The following is an 18970-nucleotide window of genomic DNA, read 5'->3' on the forward strand; positions in this document are numbered from 1 at the left end:
AACAGTAAATAAAACCACCCACACGTGAGTGTAAAAAAAAAAAAAAAAATAAGTCACAGAAGCACGCAATAAAAAAAAAAGCAAAAAGAAGGGTGCCATCAGCACTCGGTGTTCCCAGGTGGTCTCCCTCCCAAGTACTGACCGAGCCCAATGCTGCTTAGCTTCGGGGATCGGACGAGAACCGGCGTATTCAGCATGGTATGGCCGATGGCAGGGATGCTATGTTTACGACTGCACCTGTATCGTGCTATGTGCATTCGCAACGTATTGCTACAGCACGCACGCGGCACTGTCTTTCCGTTGACAGTACAGGCACACGTCGTGTACGTGGATTGCTCCGTTTGTTGTGGTTAGTCGCTGCCGAGTCGAGCTCGCAATAAAACAAGAGGACGAGCGCAACGATTTGCGTCCGCTGCAGCCCACGTTTGGCGCTAGTAATGAGCCAAGTTATTGATTGTCACCGAGCTGGATACGGGTGTAATAGGTGAACGGTTAGCAGTTTGTGCGACTAAATTTTGCACCATTACTTAACCCGGTTACCACCGTCACTGCGCGTACAATCGCCTAGCGGCTTGCATATTGTTTTTGCACTTCGACGTTGGCTCTACCAGTAGGCTGCGCCAGTTGAACGTAACAGTAAATAAAAGCACCCACACGTGAGTGTAAAAAAAAGAAAAAAAAAATAAGTCACAGAAGCACGCAATAAAAAAAAAGCAAAAAGAAGGGTGCCATCAGCACTCGGTGTTCCCAGGTGGTCTCCCTCCCAAGTACTGACCGAGCCCAATGCTGCTTAGCTTCAGGGATCGGACGAGAACCGGCGTATTCAGCATGGTATGGCCGATTTTTTTTTTTTCTTTATTGCCAATCCTCGACATGTCACCACAACACACATTCCCTAAATGATATACACAGAAACGAAAGAAAAAGACAAAAAGGAAATAATGAATACAAAAACGGAACAAGAAACAGTAATATACACATTCGTTGCCGTCCGCTACTGTGGCATGACATTGTCGTATTAAAATTCCTTGAGCGCTGTCAGGGGTTCAACCCTCGGCAGCCACTCAGGAACAGGCTGTTGCAACTTCTGCACTTCTACATATTTTTGCATACATTCTCGAAAGTATAAACGCGCCGGTCGGGCATCCGGGTCACAATGGTAGCCCGCCATTCTTGCGCGCCATAAACAGTGGAGGCCTGTTAGCATGATAAGGTCGTACGGGAATCCTTCGTCATCATTAACTGCCAGAAACCTGATTCCGTGTGGATCTATCGGTAACTCCTTTTTCAAAGTCCTTTGCAACACGTCCCAGAAGAAAACCCCCTCCCAACAGTGGATGAAGACATGATCTATGCTTTCCGGTTTTTTACAAATGAGGCAGTGGGTTCCCCACGGCATGTAGAACCCACGTTGTTCCAGGAAAATTTTAACAGATAAGGTACCGGTATGTAATTTAAAGAAGAAAGATTTCGTGGCTGGTTGAACTGGCATCATCTTCACCCTTTTCAAGACGTCTAGGCCTGGGCCTCCACTGTACACGGCTCTGTACATGGGTACAAGCAATACACTATCACACAAATCACGGTATAACTTTTTCCGTTTTGCATTCCACAAATATTCACTTGAAAAACGAACACGCAAAAAAGAAACACTATCAACTATTTCCCGAAAGAACCCACGGACAGATCCTGGCATTATTTCGGTACCTACTACAAACTCGGGAAGTGATCTTGAAAGCCTCATTTGGATCACCGTGCGCAGAAATGGGTCGTTTGTATCTCGAAAGAAGAAGAATCTATTCACCAGTTGACGCAAGAAAAGGTGCGCCAACCCCAGACCACCATCCTTCACGCGTCGGAAGAGATTATCTCGGCTGCATCGCTCCCAGCTCGATGCCCACACGAATACAGCGAACACGCGGTGCAGTTTCTGCACATTAATCCGAGAGCACTGTAGGACCTGCATCACGTACCAGATCTTTGTCACGAGAAACGTGTTGCACGCTGTAGCTCGCGCGAACATGGACAAGTGAACGGCGTTCCATCGGTCGGCTTTTTCTTTTACTTCTTTTGTTCGCTCCTTCCAGTATTCGCTACTGTCCTTGTAGGCATCAAGGGGTGCGCCAAGGTACTTAACTGGCGTCGTGACCCAGGTTACGTTGGAAAAGTGGTCTGGTGTGGACGCCCATTCCCCGTGCCAAAACCCCAAACATTTCTGCCAGTTCACGAAGCTATTAGTGGCATTACCAAACTGTCTGACGATACTCACTGCGTTCAATACACTTTGCGTATCTTTACAACATACAGCCACATCGTCAGCATATGCCAATAACTTCACCTCTGCTGCTTGGAGGCAAAATCCCTTAATGTATTCATTTTCAATGATGGCCTGACATAGCGTTTCTATGTAAACACAAAACAGGAGTGGGCTGAGTGGACAACCCTGGCGAACGGAGCGCTTCACGTTAATGGGGGCCCCCAGCATTTGATTAATTATAAGTCTCGTATAGCAACTCCGGTACGCCATGGTCACCCCCTCAGTGATTATGTGGCCAAAATTAACATGTTGAAGGATGGTGAGCAATATCTCGTGAGAAACACAGTCAAATGCTTTCTCCAAGTCTAGCTGGAGGATCGCAACTGCCTCACACATGGCATCACAACACTCCAGCACACACTTCAACTTATGAATGTTAGTAAAGATGGTTCTTCCGCGAATTCCACACGTCTGGTGTGGGCCGACTACATCCTTAATGACTGACTGCATACGCCGTGCCAACACCTTCATCAATATTTTGTAGTCGCAATTAGTAAGCGCAATGGGTCTGTATGATGAAAGTTGCTTGAGCTTTTCGGTGTCTTCTGTTTTCGGTATTAGTACGGTATGGGACTGGCCAAAGGATGGTGGAAGTATTTTCAGTTCGTATGCTTCAGCATGGTATGGCCGATGGCAGGGATGCTATGTTTACGACTGCACCTGTATCGTGCTATGTGCATTCGCAACGTATTGCTACAGCACGCACGCGGCACTGTCTTTCCGTTGACAGTACAGGCACACGTCGTGTACGTGGATTGCTCCGTTTGTTGTGGTTAGTCGCTGCCGAGTCGAGCTCGCAATAAAACAAGAGGACGAGCGCAACGATTTGCGTCCGCTGCAGCCCACGTTTGGCGCTAGTAATGAGCCAAGTTATTGATTGTCACCGAGCTGGATACGGGTGTAATAGGTGAACGGTTAGCAGTTTGTGCGACTAAATTTTGCACCATTACTTATACCGGTTACCACCGTCACTGCGCGTACAATCGCCTAGCGGCTTGCATATTGTTTTTGCACTTCGACGTTGGCTCTACCAGTAGGCTGCGCCAGTTGAACGTAACAGTAAATAAAACCACCCACACGTGAGTGTAAAAAAAAGAAAAAAAAATAAGTCACAGAAGCACGCAATAAAAAAAAAAGCAAGAAGAAGGGTGCCATCAGCACTCGGTGTTCCCAGGTGGTCTCCCTCCCAAGTACTGACCGAGCCCAATGCTGCTTAGCTTCGGGGATCGGACGAGAACCGGCGTATTCAGCATGGTATGGCCGATTTTTTTTTTCTTTATTACCGGCTCGGCAAGTACATACAAATATTGTCAAATAAAACCGAATGTTAAAACGTCTAGTCGATACTAAGACTGACGTGTCATGTTAAAATGGCTTCATCGAAGCCAAACTGTCCAACACTGAAAGCCAATTTGGCGGATCACTCAGCAGTTTCAACACTTCGCTTGTATAATTAATGTTCTCAGTAAAATAATACATTCTTACCTTGCATCAACATCAGCATTGCGTACAGCCATACGAGTTCGCCACACACTTTGCATACACAATAGCATCAACATGTCCACCGGCACACCGTCAGGTTCAGCACATGGCAAAAACCTTATTCCGAACGCAGTGATAGGAAGCTCCTTTTTTAATGTTCTTTGCAGGATGTCCCAAAGAAAGCGGGCATCGTGGCAGTCAAGAAAAATATGTTCGACAGTTTCTTCCTTGTTACATATAAGACAGTTGTCTGACCATGGGACAAACAAGCCCTTGCTTCTTAGCCATGGCTTAACAGGCAGTGTGCCGGTATGCAGTTTGAAAAAGAATGATTTTGTGTTAGCTCGTACAGGCATATTATTGACTCGCTTGAAAACATCTCGTTCAGGCCCTATGTATTACTTATGGTATGGCCGATGGCAGGGATGCTATGTTTACGACTGCACCTGTATCGTGCTATGTGCATTCGCAACGTATTGCTACAGCACGCACGCGGCACTGTCTTTCCGTTGACAGTACAGGCACACGTCGTGTACGTGGATTGCTCCGTTTGCTGTGGTTAGTCGCTGCCGAGTCGAGCTCGCAATAAAACAAGAGGACGAGCGCAACGATTTGCGTCCGCTGCAGCCCACGTTTGGCGCTAGCAATGCGCCAAGTTATTGATTGTCACTGAGCTGGTTACGGGTGTAATAGGTAAACGGTTAGCAGTTTGTGCGACTAAATTTTGCACCATTACTTATGCCGGTTACCACCGTCACTGCGCGTACAATCGCCTAGCAGCTTGCATATTGTTTTTGCACTTCGACGTTGGCTCTACCAGTAGGCTGCGCCAGTTGAACGTAACAGTAAATAAAACCACCCACACGTGAGTGTAAAAAAAAGAAAAAAAAATAAGTAACAGAAGCACGCAATAAAAAAAAAGCAAAAAGAAGGGTGCCATCAGCACTCGGTGTTCCCAGGTGGTCTCCCTCCCAAGTACTGACCGAGCCCAATGCTGCTTAGCTTCGGGGATCGGACGAGAACCGGCGTATTCAGCATGGTATGGCCGATTTTTTTTTTTTTTTTATATTGCCAACTTGGCACAATACAGTGAAAAACAGCATCACAACATCACATTAAAAAGTCTAGCTTGTGTCTGGCTAGCATAAGTGGGTAAAAAAACGCTTCACGGTCAGGAGTTCGTCCAGATAAACACACCAATCTGGCTTTTCTTCCTTCTGTTTGTACACATCTCGTAAATATGCAATGCTTTCGTTGAAGTTGTCCCGGGCTGACCTCGCGTTGACGTCCGCATTACGCACTGACATTCTGGTTTTCCAAACACTGTGCATTACTAGAATCATTAGCATATGGCCGATGGCAGGGATGCTATGTTTACGACTGCACCTGTATCGTGCTATGTGCATTCGCAACGTATTGCTACAGCACGCACGCGGCACTGTCTTTCCGTTGACAGTACAGGCACACGTCGTGTACGTGGATTGCTCCGTTTGTTGTGGTTAGTCGCTGCCGAGTCGAGCTCGCAATAAAACAAGAGGACGAGCGCAACGATGTGCGTCCGCTGCAGCCCACGTTTGGCGCTAGTAATGAGCCAAGTTATTGATTGTCACTGAGCTGGATACGGGTGTAATAGGTAAACGGTTAGCAGTTTGTGCGACTAAATTTTGCACCATTACTTATACCGGTTACCACCGTCACTGCGCGTACAATCGCCTAGCGGCTTGCATATTGTTTTTGCACTTCGACGTTGGCTCTACCAGTAGGCTGCGCCAGTTGAACGTAACAGTAAATAAAACCACCCACACGTGAGTGTAAAAAAAAGAAAAAAAAAAATAAGTCACAGAAGCACGCAATAAAAAAAAGCAAAAAGAAGGGTGCCATCAGCACTCGGTGTTCCCAGGTGGTCTCCCTCCCAAGTACTGACCGAGCCCAATGCTGCTTAGCTTCGGGGATCGGACGAGAACCGGCGTATTCAGCATGGTATGGCCGATTTTTTTTTTCTTTATTTCCAGCTTGGCTACAAGCTTCAAAAGAGTTTGTGATCCTAGATCACACTCGTTTTATATGTGTCAAAGTGTCAAGCATTGACACCACAGCTTCATCACAGTCCTTCGTCTTGTACACGTCACGTACCTTCACAACCATTTCGACAAAATATTCATACACAGATCGGCCTTTAACATCACAATGTCTATATGCCAACAGACTACGCCAGACTGCGTGCATTCCAAGTAAAAAGATGACATCCATCTGATCAAAATCGTGTTCAGGCGGTAAAAAACGAATGCCATGTGGATTGAGGGGTAGGTCTATCTTTAACGTTCTCTGTAATATATCCCAAAAGAATATGGCATTATTACAATCAATGAAAACATGTTCGATCGTTTCAGCTTTGTTGCACAGAAAGCATCTGCTTCCCCATGGCACATAAATTCCTCTTTCCTCCAACCACGTTTTAACAGGCAAGGTTCCCGTGTGAAGCTTGAAGAAGAATGTTTTAACGTTTGCCGGTATCCACATATTTTTAACCCTTTTAAGTACGTCTTGCCCAGGCCCTTCTTGAAACATTAACCGATACAATGGAACAGGGAACACACTTTCGTGAGATCCTTCATAAGACGCTTTCTTTTTACATTGGAAAGGTACTCAAGAGAGAATCGCGCCCTAAGGAAACGATAGGACGTTACAACTTCACGCAAGAACCTTGAAATTGTGTAATGAGGGCCAATGGCTGAAGAAACAAAAAAATCAGGCATAGAAACTGCTAACATAGTTTGAAAAAAAACTGCACAAAAACGGGTCTCTTTCGTCCCTTATCAATATGAAACGTGATACAACTTGCTGAAGAAACAAGTGGCACACCGACAGACCACCTTTCTTTACTCTACGAAACAAATTTGTCCTTGATGTTCGCTCCCATGTAGAACACCAGATAAACGTGGCAAAGATTCGGTGAAATTTTTGAATGTGCTTACGTGTACAATACAGTGCCTGCAGAAGATACATAATTTTCGCAGCGAGAAAAACATTACAAATAGTGGCACGTGCAAAAATCGACAATTCGCGGCCACCCCATGCATCGGCCATCGCACGCATTTCATCCATTTTTTCGAGCCAGAGTGACTCGCTTTCACGATACCCATCCAAAGGCACCCCCAGGTAAGAGCTAGGTGTCGTGAGCCACCGGATATTTTCAAAAACACCGGGCGTGGCACTCCAGTGGCCATGCCAGTGACCAATGCACTTTTGCTTATTAATTTCACTACCGCTTTTCTCGCAAAACCTTTCAGTAATTCTTAATAATGCGCTAACACTCTCCCTATCTTCAGCAAATAGGGCAACGTCATCCGCATAAGCAAGAACACGTACTTCACAGGACTGTATCTTAAAACCCCTGATTTCTGTACTATTAACTATTTTTCTACAGAGCGGCTCCAAAAATAAAGCAAAAAGTAAAGGACTTAACGGGCAACCCTGTCGAACAGAAGAGAGTACTTGTATGCGTTGTGAGAGTTCACCATTAACAATTAAATTGGTACATGAGCTTTGATATGCCATTTTGATGCCTTTACATATGACGGAACCAAGTCCTACATAATTAATTAATAAAAAGAGAACACTATGTGGTACCATGTCAAAAGCCTTAGCTAGATCTATTTGCAGCATCGCTACCTTGAGGAGAGCGTTATCGCAATATTCTAAAATGGCAGGGATGCTATGTTTACGACTGTACCTGTATCGTGCTATGTGCATTCGCAACGTATTGCTACAGCACGCACGCGGCACTGTCTTTCCGTTGACAGTACAGGCACACGTCGTGTACGTGGATTGCTCCGTTTGTTGTGGTTAGTCGCTGCCGAGTCGAGCTCGCAATAAAACAAGAGGACGAGCGCAACGATTTGCGTCCGCTGCAGCCCACGTTTGGCGCTAGTAATGAGCCAAGTTATTGATTGTCACTGAGCTGGATACGGGTGTAATAGGTAAACGGTTAGCAGTTTGTGCGACTAAATTTTGCACCATTACTTATACCGGTTACCACCGTCACTGCGCGTTCAATCGCCTAGCGGCTTGCATATTGTTTTTGCACTTCGACGTTGGCTCTACCAGCAGGCTGCGCCAGTTGAACGTAACAGTAAATAAAACCACCCACACGTGAGTGTAAAAAAAAGAAAAAAAAAATAAGTCACAGAAGCACGCAATAAAAAAAAAAGCAAAAAGAACGGTGCCATCAGCACTCGGTGTTCCCAGGTGGTCTCCCTCCCAAGTACTGACCGAGCCCAATGCTGCTTAGCTTCGGGGATCGGACGAGAACCGGCGTATTCAGCATGGTATGGCCGATGGCAGGGATGCTATGTTTACGACTGCACCTGTATCGTGCTATGTGCATTCGCAACGTATTGCTACAGCACGCACGCGGCACTGTCTTTCCGTTGACAGTACAGGCACACGTCGTGTACGTGGATTGCTCCGTTGGTTGTTGTTAGTCGCTGCCGAGTCGAGCTCGCAATAAAACAAGAGGACGAGCGCAACGATTTGCGTCCGGTGCAGCCCACGTTTGGCGCTAGTAATGAGCCAAGCTATTGATTGTCACTGAGCTGGATACGGGTGTAATAGGTAAACGGTTAGCAGTTTGTGCGACTAAATTTTGCACCATTACTTATACCGGTTACCACCGTCACTGCGCGTACAATCGCCTAGGGGCTTGCATATTGTTTTTGCACTTCGACGTTGGCTCTACCAGTAGGCTGCGCCAGTTGAACGTAACAGTAAATAAAACCACCCACACGTGAGTGTAAAAAAAAGAAAAAAAAAATAAGTCACAGAAGCACGCAATAAAAAAAAAAGCAAAAAGAAGGGTGCCATCAGCACTCGGTGTTCCCAGGTGGTCTCCCTCCCAAGTACTGACCGAGCCCAATGCTGCTTAGCTTCGGGGATCGGACGAGAACCGGCGTATTCAGCATGGTATGGCCGATGGGAGGGATGCTATGTTTACGACTGCACCTGTATCGTGCTATGTGCATTCGCAACGTATTGCTACAGCACGCACGCGGCACTGTCTTTCCGTTGACAGTACAGGCACACGTCGTGTACGTGGATTGCTGCGTTTGTTGTGGTTAGTCGCTGCCGAGTCGAGCTCGCAATAAAACAAGAGGACGAGCGCAACGATGTGCGTCCGCTGCAGCCCACGTTTGGCGCTAGTAATGAGCCAAGTTATTGATTGTCACTGAGCTGGATACGGGTGTAATAGGTAAACGGTTAGCAGTTTGTGCGACTAAATTTTGCACCATTACTTATACCGGTTACCACTGTCACTGCGCGTACAATCGCCTAGCGGCTTGCATATTGTTTTTGCACTTCGACGTTGGCTCTACCAGTAGGCTGCGCCAGTTGAACGTAACAGTAAATAAAACCACCCACACGTGAGTGTAAAAAAAAAGAAAAAAAATAAGTCACAGAAGCACGCAATAAAAAAAAAGCAAAAAAAAGGGTGCCATCAGCACTCGGTGTTCCCAGGTGGTCTCCCTCCCAAGTACTGACCGAGCCCAATGCTGCTTAGCTTCGGGGATCGGACGAGAACCGGCGTATTCAGCATGGTATGGCCGATGGCAGGGACGCTATGTTTACGACTGCACCTGTATCGTGCTATGTGCATTCGCAACGTATTGCTACAGCACGCACGCGGCACTGTCTTTCCGTTGACAGTACAGGCACACGTCGTGTACGTGGATTGCTCTGTTTGTTGTGGTTAGTCGCTGCCGAGTCGAGCTCGCAATAAAACAAGAGGACGAGCGCAACGATTTGCGTCCGCTGCAGCCCACGTTTGGCGCTAGTAATGAGCCAAGTTATTGATTGTCACTGAGCTGGATACGGGTGTAATAGGTAAACGGTTAGCAGTTTGTGCGACTAAATTTTGCACCATTACTTATACCGGTTACCACCGTCACTGCGCGTACAATCGCCTAGCGGCTTGCATGTTGTTTTTGCACTTCGACGTTGGCTCTACCAGTAGGCTGCGCCAGTTGAACGTAACAGTAAATAAAACCACCCACACGTGAGTGTAAAAAGAAAAAAAAATAAGTCACAGAAGCACGCAATAAAAAAAAAGCAAAAAGAAGGGTGCCATCAGCACTCGGTGTTCCCAGGTGCTCTCCCTCCCAAGTACTGACCGAGCCCAATGCTGCTTAGCTTCGGGGATCGGACGAGAACCGGCGTATTCAGCATGGTATGGCCGATGGCAGGGATGCTATGTTTACGACTGCACCTGTATCGTGCTATGTGCATTCGCAACGTATTGCTACAGCACGCACGCGGCACTGTCTTTCCGTTGACAGTACAGGCACACGTCGTGTACGTGGATTGCTCCGTTTGTTGTGGTTAGTCGCTGCCGAGTCGAGCTCGCAATAAAACAAGAGGACGAGCGCAACGATTTGCGTCCGCTGCAGCCCACGTTTGGCGCTAGTAATGAGCCAAGTTATTGATTGTCACTGAGCTGGATACGGGTGTAATAGGTAAACGGTTAGCAGTTTGTGCGACTAAATTTTGCACCATTACTTACAGCGGTTACCACCGTCACTGCGCGTACAATCGCCTAGCGGCTTGCATATTGTTTTTGCACTTCGACGTTGGCTCTACCAGTAGGCTGCGCCAGTTGAACGTAACAGTAAATAAAACCACCCACACGTGAGTGTAAAAAAAAAAAAAATAAGTCACAGAAGCACGCAATAAAAAAAAAGCAAAAAGAAGGGTGCCATCAGCACTCGGTGTTCCCAGGTGGTCTCCCTCCCAAGTACTGACCGAGCCCAATGCTGCTTAGCTTCGGGGATCGGACGAGAACCGGCGTATTCAGCATGGTATGGCCGCTTTTTTTTTTTTTTTCTTTATTGCCTGTTTGCAGCACAAACCAAGAACACATTCAAATGCCAAAACATGTCAACCACACTTTGGCTAACATTATATATTAAAATCGCTTCAGCTTGATCAGTTCATCAAGAATAGCCACCCAGTCGGGGGGCTCACTCTGGGCACGATATATTGCACGAATATACGCGACACTTTCGATGAAGTTTATTCTCGTCGGACGGGTATCGACATCCGAGTGTCGCACTGCCATTCTCGTTTTCCACAGACTGTGGAGGCCAAGGAGCATAAACATATCGTACGGAACTCCTCCTTCGTTATCGGTTGGCAAATATCGAATACCAAGAGGTGTGATCGGTAGTTCTTTTTTTAGTGTACGTTGTAAGATATCCCAATGAAATGTTGGGTCCCAGCAATCGATGAAAACGTGTTCAATGGCCTCTGGCTTTTTACAAAGTAAGCAGTTTACTGTCCATGGCACATATATTCCTTTTTCGTCTAACCATGTTTTTACGGGTAGCGTGTTTGTGTGTAGCTTAAAGAAAAACGTTTTTTGAGAGGGTCTAACTGGCCTTTTTTTCACCCGTTTCATTACATCATCTCCTTGGCCTCCCCAGTTTACAGACCTGTATAATGGTATTGGCAACATTGTATCAACTAAGTCTTTATACAGTGTTTTTCTTGTCACAGAGCACAGATATTCCATGGAAAACCGCACACTCAACGTACGAAGTGAATCAACCACTTCGCGCAGATATCCCCTAATACTTCCTCCCTTCACATCACTGGTCGTTACAACATATTGCGGCAGTGCTTTTCCCAAACGAACTTGAATTACTGTGCGTAGAAAATCATTTCTCTGATCCCGAAAAAAAAGAAAACGCGACACAATTTGTCTGATAAACAAATGCGACAGACCTAGCCCACCACTTCGAGCTGAACGAAACAAATTGGTTCTGCTTATCCTCTCCCAACTGGAAGCCCATATGAATACGGCAAAAACACGATGCATTTTTTGCACACTTGAACGACACATTGATAACACTTGCATAATATACCACACTTTCGCTACTAAAAAGAGATTGCACACAGATGCACGTCCAAACATTGACAAATCTCGGCCAAGCCAACCCTTTGATTTTTCACTCATTCTATCAGCTTAATCGGACCAGTACTGTGCGGTATCATTATAGTGCTCGAGCGGCACACCCAAGTACTTAGTTGGCGTTGTTTGCCACCGGATGTTTGCAAAGTGAGCTGGTATAATGTCCCAATGACCGTGCCATATACCGATGCTTTTTTGCCAATTGATCTGGGACCCAGATTGTTCACAGTACTTCTTTACAAGATGTACAACTTCAAGTACGCTATCACGATCCTCGCAGAAGACTGCGATGTCATCAGCGTATGCCAGTACCTTGACTTCAGAAAGCTGTAGCCGAAATCCTCGGACGTTTTCTTTGCGCATCACTGCTAAACAGAAAGGCTCGAGGTACAATGCAAAAAGCAATGGACTTAGTGGACACCCTTGTCTAAGGGAAGATCTGAGTGACAGCTTCTCGCTGAGGGACTTATTAATTATAATCTGTGTCGTGCATTGGTCGTAGGCCATTTTGACGCCATCTAAGATTACTTTCCCTACGTTAACATATTCCAAAACAAGAAGAAGAGCATCGTGGGACACACGGTCGAAGGCTTTCGCCAGGTCGAGTTGCAACAAAGCGACGCGTCTAGCGAAGACGTCGCAACACTCTAGAACGCTTCGCGCTACGTGGCTGTTTGTAGTAATAGCGCGGCCTTTTATGCCGCAAGTTTGATGCGGACCGACAAGATTTGTAATGACTGTTTGAAGTCTCTTTGCCAATACCTTCATGAGTATCTTATAATCGGTATTTGTAAGGCTAATTGGCCTGTATGACCCAACCGATAAAAGCGCCTTGTGGTCATCTGTTTTCGGTATTAAAACCATGTGTGCACTTCTGAAAGAAGGTGGCAGTCGCTTATATTTATGTGCCTCAGAGTATACATGCTCCAACACTTGAGCAAGCCCAGGTGCAAATGCCTTATAAAAGGCGGCTCCTAAGCCATCGGGACCCGGTGATTTGCCTGCAGGAAGTTCTTCGATCGCGTGTTCTATTTCTCGGACGCTGATCGGTTCCTCGAGACTGGCTTTTACGTCGTCATCAACGCGCGGCATAAAATTCACGAAACTTGCTTCAAATTCAGCTCCCACGTGGATTGGGACGCCGAACAACTTGCGGTAGTGTTCAGTAAAGGCCTGTTCAATCATATTCGAGTCGGAAGTAACCTCATCCCGATAATTAATCTGTCTTATTTCATTTTTCCTTGCGTACCTCTTTTCATCGGCAATGGCGCGTTTGTTCGGCGTTCCATCAACCCACAGTCTTTCCGTCCGTGCCCGAATAACTGCTGCTCTATATTTTTCCGTGTCAATAGCTTCCATCGCGTTTTTAACTGTTCTGATTTCATCACTAAATTTTCCAGGTTCCGCACTGTCCATAGAAATCAGATAATTTAGTTCCTTCTGGAGCTCATTTTCTTTCATTTTTTCATTGTGTCTTCTAACAGTTCCTACTTCAATCGCAACCATTTTCACGCGAACCTAAAGTCTTCCCATACTTCTGCCCAAGGTACACTCTCATTACTCAACATGCTTTGAATTTCGTGCTTTACATCGTTTATAAATTTGTCATCACTTAAGTGTTTTTCGTTGAATTTCCAAAGTGCCCAATCGAACCGCGGCTTTTTTGGCTGGGCACCGAGTGCAAACCACACTATACTGTGATGGCTAAAGGACACCGGCTGCACGACATAGTTATCGCATAGAGGCACAAGATCTAACGAGATGTAAGCTCTGTCAAGTCGTGCTTGGCTATCTTGTTGATAGTGTGTAAATTGCGGCTGCAAAGTACTGGCCAAAAGGCGACCAACGTCTTCTAGGTAGTAGTCATTTACTAAGGTGTTCAATATCACTGCACTCTTGTCCTGCGGGAATTTACGTTTAGCACGATCTTCTGCATGACACACACAATTAAAGTCACCAAGAAAGATGATGTACTTGTCACAACGAAGGTACTCTTCTAGATTCGAGAAGAAAAGACATCTTTCATTGATATCATTTGGCGCATACACACATATAATCCTCCATTGTGATCCATTAAAAGAAAAATCAAGAACAATAAAACGCCCACTTTCGCTCACAGTAACCATATCTTCATTTATACCAATACCCCTTCGAACCAAGACAGCGCATCCACCAGACGTGCCGATAGCGTGACATGTGCATACGTTATAATATGTTCTGAAAGGTGTTACCATTTTGTTTGTTTGCTCCTCGCTTTCAACTTTCGTCTCTTGTATAGCTATAATATCGAGTTCATTTTCAACGCATAGTCGGCTGAGCTGGTACTGCCTCCGTCTTGAAGCGAGGCCGCGTACATTAATAGTAGCAACTCGTATTCCCCTCTTCAAATGCATTGTTAATAAGCGGGAAAGGTAGGCATAAAAGAAAACCGTATATAATCACACGTAGCACCTCTAGGTATACTTAAGTTACGTCTACAAGTGCTGACGGACAGAGCAGCTGTTTCGCGACACATTGAAGTGCAGTCCACAAAATACCTTGCTTGAGCAGCGGCTGACCTCCCCGACCCTTCGGTAGCGTGGGCTCTCGCAAGCTCGCGTCTGAGTGCCTTTGCAGGCACAAGTCCCTACGGCTACTTTGGCGTCGGCGCCGCCGGTCTTTTGTCCGGCGGGATATTCGGCGTCCGCCGTGATGACGGCCGGCGCGTTACCACCGACTTTGGTGGCGGTTCCTCGCTGTTCGGTTTGCCAGTTTGCCCGCCGTCGCTTGTTGATTCTTCGTGTGTTCGCTTCCCGACCGCCACAACAGCATTGGTAACGTCCATCGCTTCGTTGTCAGATGATGCCATAGTCGAGACGGCAGGCGTTTCTTTGGCCGCGATGTCTTGCTTATGAACGTCGACGGCCGAGTCCCTGCTCACAGGTCGCGTAGGCGTTCCTGGCACACCTACCGCTCCGGCAGTCGTTTGCCCCTGCGGTTTCGGTGGTTGTGTCGCTGTGACCTTCACCTCGTTGGCGCTCCCGGCAGAGGCTTCCTCGGCATCCACTTCGTCCATAAGAAGTTCAGCGCTTTCATCTGCAGCCGTCGGCCCCGTCACGTTTGCGTATGTCCTCACGCACTGCGATTCGTCATGGCCGTGACGACGACAACGGGCACAGCGCGGGACGTGGCAGTCGCGCCGGATGTGCCCTGTGTTGCGGCAACGAAGGCAGAGTGGTGCTCTTCCAGGAATCACCACGAGAGCTTCCTCACCGGCTATCCGTAACAGATGAGGCACGTCGTCCGCCCCCAAGCCCTTCCTCGGCATCAGGGTGACCAGGCGCGTTGAAGAACCTTTATCCTGAAGGCCATGCACCCGCCACCGCTCTCTTGCCACATCCGTGACTCGGCCGTAAGGCGCCAGGGCTTCACGAATGTCCTCGTCCGGCACGTTTTGTAACATCCAGTGTAGCTTGAGGTGCATTGCTTGATTTCCAGGGTCGACGACGATGCATGGTCTATCCTTCACCTTCAAGTCCTTTGCCCGCAGCAGTTCTTTCACTCCGTCACTGCTTTTGAAAGTCACGGCCCACACATGACTCATTCGATACGCCCCTAGGGCGACAACGTCAGACAGCAACTTCATGCTCGACAGCATGTCACGGAAGTTTTCCGCCCGGTATGGCCTTGCACGCATATCAGCATGCAAAGATAAAGTATTCGTAACAAGTCGCCCTGTTGGTAGTTGAGGCAGTAGCACCTGATAATCAGGATCCTCGTTGACAAAAAACCTAGAACCGCGGCCCTGCTGGGCCGCTGATGCCGCTCCGACGGAGCTCATGACAGCCACGTCCTTCCACTTCGGTAGCCAAGACGCGTCTTCCATGGTATGGCCGATGGCAGGGATGCTATGTTTACGACTGCACCTGTATCGTGCTATGTGCATTCGCAACGTATTGCTACAGCACGCACGCGGCACTGTCTTTCCGTTGATAGTACAGGCACACGTCGTGTACGTGGATTGCTCCGTTTGTTGTGGTTAGTCGCTGCCGAGTCGAGCTCGCAATAAAACAAGAGGACGAGCGCAACGATGTGCGTCCGCTGCAGCCCACGTTTGGCGCTAGTAATGAGCCAAGTTATTGATTGTCACTGAGCTGGATACGGGTGTAATAGGTAAACGGTTAGCAGTTTGTGCGACTAAATTTTGCACCATTACTTATACCGGTTACCACCGTCACTGCGCGTACAATCGCCTAGCGGCTTGCATATTGTTTTTGCACTTCGACGTTGGCTCTACCAGTAGGCTGCGCCAGTTGAACGTAACAGTAAATAAAACCACCCACACGTGAGTGTAAAAAAAAGAAAAAAAAAATAAGTCACAGAAGCACGCAATAAAAAAAAAAGCAAAAAGAAGGGTGCCATCAGCACTCTGTGTTCCCAGGTGGTCTCCCTCCCAAGTACTGACCGAGCCCAATGCTGCTTAGCTTCGGGGATCGGACGAGAACCGGCGTATTCAGCATGGTATGGCCGATTTTTTTTTTTTTTTTTTCTTTATTGCCGTCTTGGACGTGTAATACAAAGTAACATATGGTAAAACACTTCAGCCACACTTGGGCTGAGGCGAGTGGTGCTAAAAACTTTTCATTTGTGACAAATCATCAAACAGTGATATCCACTCTGGTGGATCAGTCTGAGCCCTGAAACATTCGCGAAGATAAACTACACTTTCGATGAAGTTTTCACGTGTGGATCTTGTATTTATGTCTGCATGTCGCACCTGCATTCGCGTTTTCCACAAACTGTGGAGGCCAAGAAGCATAATTAAATCGTAGGGCACTTCTTCACTTTCAACTGATAAGTACCGGATGCCGTAAGGACTTAAAGGGAGTTCCTTTTTAATCGTCCTCTGAAGGACATCCCAATAAAAAATTGGATCCCAACATTCTAGGAAAACATGTTCCACTGTCTCGGGCTTCCTGCATAACAAGCAGTTTGTTGTCCATGGCACGAAAAAACCTTTATCATGCAGCCAGGTTTTAACAGGCAGCGTACCGGAATGCAGCTTAAAAAAAAAGGTTTTGACCACAGGTCTAACGGGCATGTTCTTAACTCTTTTTAAAATATCTTGCCCTGGGCCTCCAAAGTGTGGTGTCCGAGAAATGGGTACCGGCAACATCACGTCAACCAACGCTTTGTACAGCTTTTTCTTATTGACATTACATAGGTATTCAGGGCTGAAACGTACTTCCAGCATCTTGCACGAAAGAACAACCTCGCGCAAGTATCCTGTCACAGCACCACACATGTTATCACAGGAGACTACCCTTCCAGGGAGCAGTCTCTGTAGGCGCACTTGCATAACAGATCTTAGAAAGGGATCACTTTGATCACGCAAAAACATAAATCGCGAGACCACTTGACGCAAAAAAAGATGCGCCAGGCCAAGGCCTCCGCTTTTAACGGAAACAAACAGGTTAGTTCGGCTAGTTCTTTCCCAGGTGGACGCCCAAATAAAAACAGCAAAAACACGATGCATTTTTTGAATAGCTGTTCGGGTCGCACACAGCACATTCATGACATACCAGAGCTTCGAAATCAAAAAGACATTACAGATAGAGGCACGGGAAAACATTGATAGCTGTCTTCCTTGCCACGCGACCGCTTTCTCTTTCATTCTCGAAGTTTCTTCTTTCCAGTACGAGCTGGGATCCCGATAACAATCCAGAGGTACTCCTAGATACCGCGTTGGCAAGGTGGACCATCGAAGCCGAGAAAAACAACCCGGTGTTACGTCCCATTCGCCATGCCAAAAACCGGAACTTTTTCCCCAATTGATCTGACTTCCAGTCTGAGCGCAGAATTTTTCAATCACAATTGTCGTTTCACAGATGCTCTGTCTATCAGCGCAAAAAACCGCTATATCGTCAGCATACGCGAGTACTTTCACGTGTGATGACTGCAGTCTGTAACCTGAAATTCGGTCAGAGTTGATAATTGCCAGGCATAGCGGCTCTAAATACACTGCAAAAAGCAAGGGGGAAAGCGGGCATCCCTGTCTTACTGAAGAACGTACAGCAAGTCTGTCAGTGAGATCGCCATTAACTATAATGCGGGTCGTACAGTTCTTGTAGGCCATTTTTACGCCCTCTACTATAATGTCGCCTAGTTTGGAGTGTTGCAGGATGGAAAAAAGGATTTCGTGGGAGACGCGGTCAAAGGCTTTCGCCAAGTCGAGCTGCATCATTGCTATCTGACCGCCAACTGCATCGACACACTCTAATACGTTGCGTGCGACATGTATATTTGTAGCGATGCTACGGCCTTTAATTCCACACGTCTGGTGAGACCCTACCAATTTCGTGATCACAGACTGCAGTCTTTTTGCTAGAACCTACATAAATACTTTGTAGTCGACGTTGGTGAGACTAATCGGTCGATATGACCCCACCAACAGTCGTTCTTCCGGATCATCAGTCTTGGGAATGAGAACGATGTGAGACGTGTTGAAAGACAATGGAACCTGTTTGCGTTCATAAGCCTCAGTTATCACATGGAGCATGCACTGTGCAACAGGAAGCTTAAAGGTTTTATAAAAGGCCGCACTTAGCCCATCTGGTCCAGGAGCTTTCCCAGATGGTAGGTCGTCTATTGCTTTTTCTATCTCCTGTAAAGTTATAGGCAGTTCAAGACGTTCCTTAATTTCATCATCTAGTCTTGGCACCAGCCTCAAGAAGTCTACATGGAAGCCTTCTATGGTCTCGAGCTTATTGCCAAGAAGTTCTGTGAAATGTTCGGCTATAGCACACTGAATGTCTCTCGCATCTTCCGAAGTCCGGCCGTCAAATCGGATGCTCCTAATTTCTTTCTGGCAAGCGTATCTTTTCTCGTCTGATAGCGCTCGTTTTGTCGGCGTTTCGCCAGCCCACAATTTTTCAGACCTTGCACGTATGACGGCGGCCCTATACCTGTCCGCGTCGATTCTTTCGAGCTGGCATTTCACTTCCCGTATTTCTTTCGTGAAAGTTCCCGGCGCGCTATTTTCCATGCTCAGCATCCATTCAAGTTGCCCGTTCATTTCTTTTTCTTTTTCTTTCTCTTTATAGCGAGCCACGCTGCTCTTTTCTATTGCTTTCATTTTTACCCACTCTTTGAACCCCTCCCATTCAGTTGCAAAACTAGCTGGCTGCGCGTCTAGCAGTTTGTCTAGCTTGGTCTTTATTTGTATAACG

At 46.9% G+C, this 18970-nt stretch overlaps 3 non-coding genes and 8 pseudogenes across 3 annotated transcripts; all 11 read right to left on the bottom strand.

Moving 5' to 3' along the window:
• Positions 1 to 93: 93 nt before the first annotated feature.
• Positions 94 to 212, bottom strand: LOC126532290 (5S ribosomal RNA). The gene has a single exon (XR_007599740.1). It is a non-coding gene; the product is annotated as a 5S ribosomal RNA (ribosomal RNA).
• Positions 213 to 726: 514 nt separating this feature from the next.
• LOC126532461 (5S ribosomal RNA) lies at positions 727 to 845 on the bottom strand (annotated as a pseudogene).
• Positions 846 to 3466: 2621 nt separating this feature from the next.
• On the bottom strand, positions 3467 to 3585 carry LOC126532423 (5S ribosomal RNA; annotated as a pseudogene).
• A 1148-nt stretch (positions 3586 to 4733) lies between these two features.
• LOC126532406 (5S ribosomal RNA) lies at positions 4734 to 4852 on the bottom strand (annotated as a pseudogene).
• Positions 4853 to 5674: 822 nt separating this feature from the next.
• Positions 5675 to 5793, bottom strand: LOC126532400 (5S ribosomal RNA; annotated as a pseudogene).
• A 2229-nt stretch (positions 5794 to 8022) lies between these two features.
• Positions 8023 to 8141, bottom strand: LOC126532538 (5S ribosomal RNA). Its single transcript, XR_007599815.1, has one exon. It is a non-coding gene; the product is annotated as a 5S ribosomal RNA (ribosomal RNA).
• A 515-nt stretch (positions 8142 to 8656) lies between these two features.
• LOC126532365 (5S ribosomal RNA) lies at positions 8657 to 8775 on the bottom strand (annotated as a pseudogene).
• Positions 8776 to 9288: 513 nt separating this feature from the next.
• Positions 9289 to 9407, bottom strand: LOC126532505 (5S ribosomal RNA). The gene has a single exon (XR_007599807.1). It is a non-coding gene; the product is annotated as a 5S ribosomal RNA (ribosomal RNA).
• Positions 9408 to 9917: 510 nt separating this feature from the next.
• On the bottom strand, positions 9918 to 10036 carry LOC126532367 (5S ribosomal RNA; annotated as a pseudogene).
• A 509-nt stretch (positions 10037 to 10545) lies between these two features.
• Positions 10546 to 10664, bottom strand: LOC126532494 (5S ribosomal RNA; annotated as a pseudogene).
• Positions 10665 to 16157: 5493 nt separating this feature from the next.
• Positions 16158 to 16276, bottom strand: LOC126532516 (5S ribosomal RNA; annotated as a pseudogene).
• Between the last annotated feature and the right edge of the window lie 2694 nt (positions 16277 to 18970).

Source organism: Dermacentor andersoni, chromosome 4, assembly GCF_023375885.2.
Source record: "Dermacentor andersoni chromosome 4, qqDerAnde1_hic_scaffold, whole genome shotgun sequence".
NCBI lineage: Eukaryota > Metazoa > Arthropoda > Arachnida > Ixodida > Ixodidae > Dermacentor > Dermacentor andersoni.